Genomic DNA, 4,881 nt, shown 5'->3' with positions numbered 1-4,881 from the left:
TCGCTGCCCGGGCCGCCGCCGGCCACTCGGCTGACCCACCTGCAAACCCTCCTCCTGCTCCCCGAGTCCGCAGACGCTCCTCTGGGCCGACCCCGCCCCAACGGCACCTCCACCTCCGGTGCACCTACCGGCTGGGTCACAGGTTCCTAATGCTGACCCTGCTGTCGGGTGCCCTTGACTGCCTCGCGGTGCCAGGAGCTGGGCTCTGGGGGCCACAGGTCAGGCTGTCAGAGAGGGCGCTGGAGGACGCGGCTGGACGAGGGCCTCCACTGCTGCTTCAGGCGTTTGCTCTGGGATCCTCTTGTGCAGCCTGAGGACACTCGCCTCACTCACCTCCCCCACCCCACGCCCCGTCCCCACCCCATTAAGTGTGGCTTCCCAGTGGTTCACGCAGGTGCCCCTACTGCCACCAGCCTGCCAGCCACCCCCGAACAGTGTATCCTGTGTGCCCCCCCAGGCCACAGCTCCCAGTGGCCCAGCAGGCTGACCCTGAGGGCATTTCCTGCTGCTGGCAGGTGTGAAACAGGCCTAGCCCAGGGCCAGTCCACATCCCCACCTTCTCTTCAGATTTGTTTCTTCCCTGGGTAATGTCCCTTAGCCTTAGGCTCAGGGCATGCTCTTTAGGTGCCTCCTGACAGCTAACCCTGTGGACGTGCTCCGCAGAGGACCTGATGCACAATATCTTTGTTTCTTGCTGGAAGACGCAGAGGTGAGCTGGGGGCAGGGAGGGACAGTGGGAGGGGCTACCAGAGGAAGGGAATGTCTTAAAGGGTCAGTGAGGAAGCCAACGGGGAGACTAGATGCAAGAGCTACTAAGTAGCTTCTCTCCCCCTTTGAATCGCGGCTTGCCCGGGAAACACATTTTACAATTACAGAAATCGCTTTTGGGAGACCAATGGTAGTGTGGGAATGGGACTCACAGGAGGTTATATTTAGCTAAAAACAATGGAACAGAGAATACCTTGTGGATGTCATCTTGTACTGTAAGACTGAGACAATGAAAACCTTGAACAAACCATCCCAAAATAGAGCAGCTTCAGGGACTCTTTCCATCTTGCAATTCAACAAGGCTCATTCCACTTGGCTGCTCACCTGCCCATATTTTGGAGAAATGATTAGACTTCCGTTGTTCATGGGGACTCCAGCTGTCCAAACAAGAATCAGAAGAGCTCTCTATCTACCTCTCTCTCCACCTCATTTCTCCATCTTTTCTTCTTAATCAGAGGTAGGCAAGGGTAGGAAGGAAAACATCCTATTTTCAAAGACTGTTTTTGCTTTATGTTCTTGGACTCTGCGTGGTCTTCGTGCAAACATCATCTTACAAATATAAAATCTTGGTTTGAGTTTTGGAAATAACCCAATTTACCCCTTAAACTTTGCTATTTATTTTAATTAGATTATTTTGGGGTATAACATTGGTGAGTATGTGTGTGTATGTATGTATGTGTGTATGCATGGGAAATATGCTTTGTTCCAAGCATAATGCTTCTCTTACCCATAACTCAACTTAAAAATAAATCTCATGGTCTTCCAGCTGTCCCATCTAACAGCGCCATCATTTCTGGATGTTTCTGTTCAAACACTCAGAATTCTCAGAAATAGGTTGTTCCCACCTTGATGAATGCTGGTCTTACATATTTCTAGGAGAGAGAGCATGAATTTCACCACATGTCTTTAGATTTGCACATGCTGGCTTCACAGGCCACCCATGTAAGTCTGCAAAGAAGGGACATATGGTCCTTTGGGGGACTCTTTATTACATAAGCATATTTACACCAACATCTACACACGCACAGGAATGCCCCTCTACGTATCCAGGCGTAGCAGAGAGAGGCCTAAGAAGACAGGCCTCGGGTTGGAACTGAATCTCAGGGCACCTCCTTGTTGCCGTCAAGTCCATTGTTCTCTAGGTTGGCAAAGGTCAGGAAGACTTGTTCCAGCGTTATCTGACTGACAGAATAATCTTCTAAATTGAATTGCTCTTTCGCTTCCTCCAAAACGCCAAACACCTTCAACGACAGAAAAGTGCAATCACCATCGCTGTCCTCCCCTCCGGCCCCAACCCAAATGAGCCTCTCCTCCACTCCCAGCCGCTGCGAAGTTCATGTGGGGAAAAGGCACAGAGGGGAGGTGAGGACATGGGAGGACGTCATAACTGAGAACCTGAGAGGAAGCAGTTCTCTGTCCCCGTTCTGTTGATGGACATGGACTAACAATGGGACTTAGGGAGCAGAAATTGAAGCAATTAAAATCTAGGGTGTCTGAAGAGTAACCTGCAGTCTCTGCTCCTATATCTTCACAGTTTTGAATGTTTTTTTATGTTAACAGAGCTATTACTACAGGTTTAGAACAGAAATGAAGTAATGCACTCAAAAGAAAGAAGCCTTAATGTTGGATTTTCTGCTAGTATATATGCCTCTGCTTTTTTTTAAAACACCAAACTTTAACATGTCAAAGACATCCAAAGGAATGACTGATGGGTTACTGAAGCTTCTTTTCATGCCAGCAGAGCGAGAACCAAGAATTCTGAAAGTTGAAGCAATGACTTCTTTGGATACATAAAAACAATGTATTAAAAGCATGTCATAAAATGCAGGAAAGGGAGGCATGTCACGTAATAATTAGAGCCAAAACATGCTGCAGACTTTACTGTCCTGAATGGAGGGGAGAGAGAGAAATTCCTTCAAGAGTTCACAGCCCCCGGCAAGGGAGCTGCTTCAGCCAAAAAAGGTCCAGACACGGCCTGGTGGTTTTGTGTTTGTTCTTTAATTTTCATATAGTGACAGCTTTACTGTGAACTTGACCTTACAAAGTTAGAATAGCAATTACACTTAAAATTATCTCATTAGAAAGTTTAAATATGACATTATCGATATGCCCTTTCTGAAATTCCAGGAGATATTTATTGCTACCTATTTTTTCACCTGGCATATTCTTATTTTCTTACCCACCATTTGCAGGACTGGAAGCATCTGCCTGGCCAGGCAGATTGGCAGAGTGAATATTTTTACTAGTTTCTATTACTCCATTTTCTGAATGTAAGACCTTAGATAGCAGAGTGTGGTTTTTCCTCATCCGTGTAATGCACTGGTCATTAAAATAAGTTGAAGCTGCATTCATTCCACGCATCCATCATGTACCTACTCTATGCCACAGTGAGGTCTCCGGTCTCTTGGCTGTCACCAGAGTTATGCATCTGAGACACCCTTTTCTTTCTCACCTTTGAGATGGTCCCGGGGTGAGTCATTTCACCCAAGTGGTATCATCTCCCGGGGACTCGGTTTAGAGGCCCCCATGCTCGGTTGCCAGCACAGGCTGCACATCTACTTTGTGTTGGGCACTGGGCCACGCAATTTATGATGTGATCCAGTTGGCTCTTCCAAACCCTGCAAGGAGGGCCTCTCATGCCCACCCCATCACCTTCAGAGAGTGAAGCTCAGAAAGGTGGTGACCTGTCCCAGGTCACACAGCTGTTGAGACACCAAGTCAGGGTTTCTCATTTCCAGGTCTGGGGCCTCCATGCTCTCATCACACATCTGTGGCTCCTCGGCCCCTTCCAATCCCTGTAGGCGGCAGCTTTCCTTGTCACCCACCCTGACCTTGGGGTCCTTGATTCCCAGCACAAAAGAGCAACCTGAACATCAGTCTGTGGTTAGCTGAATGATGACCCCCATCAGTGTCCGTGTCCTAATCCCTGAACCTGTGAATATGTCACCTTAGGTAGCAAAAGGGACTTACAGATAGATTAAGCGGAGGCTCTTGAGATGGGAAGATTGTCTTGGATTATTTGGGTGACTTCAATGTTACCACAAGTCCTTAGAAGGAGGAGGCAGGAGAGTCAGGACCAGAGAGAGATGGAGGAAGGGGCCACAAGCCAAGGAGTGTGGGCGACCTTGAGAAGCTGGAAAAGGCAAGGACACAGATTCTCCCCTGGAGCCTCCAGAGGGACTCAGACCTGTTAACACTTTTATTTCAGCTGCAGAATAAATCTGTGATGTTCAGAAAGGAAAATTAGCCCTAGCCAGTTTGGCTCAATGGATAGAGCGTCAGCCTGCAGACCCCAAGGGTTTGATTCCAGTCAAGGGCACCTACCTCAGTTACAGGCTCCTCCCCGGCACAGGCCCTGGTCAGGGCGTGTGCAGGAGGCAACCAATTGATGTGTTTCTCTCAGACTGATGTTTCTCTCTGTCTTTCCCTCTCTCTACCAATCTCCCTAAAAATCAATGGGGAAATATCCTTGGGTGAGGATTCACAAAACAAAACAAAAAGAAAAATTAAAGTTGAAGCTGGATTTAAACCCTTGCTGCACTATATACTATCAGTTATAATCATGGGCAAGTTACATTTTTTCCCATTTAAAGAATGAGGATGTCACCTTTACCTAATTAAATTTCTGAAACATGAAAGTATAATCATGAGGACTTCAGATAAAACTTTCTCACCTTAAATGGCAACCTGTCATTGCTATTTTTGAAGTCATGATCAAATACAATAGCAGCCAGCACATGAATAGACTTTTCATACTAAATGTACTTCTCAAAACATGTTTCTGAAGAAAGGCCTCAAACTGTAGACAGAAATTTCTAAGTAAGTCATCATATAATGCAAAATGTCTAATGATTATTCCTACTATACCATGAATACCATAATCCTGTCATTATACATTTTAGAACATTTTTCAAATACTAGTAGCCCAGTGCACGAAATTCATGCACATTAAAAGGGAATTAATTAGCAGAAATATTTTAATATTGCTATTTGCCCTTTCTCTATAATAGAAGTGTGAGAGATGGAAAGAAATTAGAAAAATGTATTTGAAAATAATATATAAATTTATTTATTTATTTTAAATATATTTTATTGATTTTTTACAGAGAGGAA

At 45.8% G+C, this 4,881-nt stretch overlaps 1 protein-coding gene and 1 long non-coding RNA gene across 2 annotated transcripts in view; both read right to left on the bottom strand.

The window, feature by feature from the left end:
* The window catches only part of LOC102242210 (ATP-binding cassette sub-family A member 3), a 273,880-nt gene extending 273,727 nt beyond the window's left edge, over positions 1 to 153 (bottom strand). The window contains exon 1 of the mRNA XM_005861509.2: positions 129 to 153. The gene's annotated coding sequence lies outside the window, so the exon portion shown is untranslated. The remainder of the gene's footprint in view (positions 1 to 128) is intronic.
* A 2,089-nt stretch (positions 154 to 2,242) lies between these two features.
* Positions 2,243 to 4,881, bottom strand: part of LOC106725282 — a 10,471-nt gene continuing 7,832 nt past the window's right edge. Inside the window, exon 3 of the long non-coding RNA XR_001361145.1 lies at positions 2,243 to 2,252. This is a non-coding gene — a long non-coding RNA (uncharacterized LOC106725282). The remainder of the gene's footprint in view (positions 2,253 to 4,881) is intronic.

Source organism: Myotis brandtii, unplaced genomic scaffold (assembly GCF_000412655.1).
Source record: "Myotis brandtii unplaced genomic scaffold, ASM41265v1 scaffold152, whole genome shotgun sequence".
Classification (NCBI taxonomy): domain Eukaryota; kingdom Metazoa; phylum Chordata; class Mammalia; order Chiroptera; family Vespertilionidae; genus Myotis; species Myotis brandtii.
Note: the sequence above shows the minus strand (reverse complement) of the source record. Positions and strands in the feature narration are given on the sequence as shown.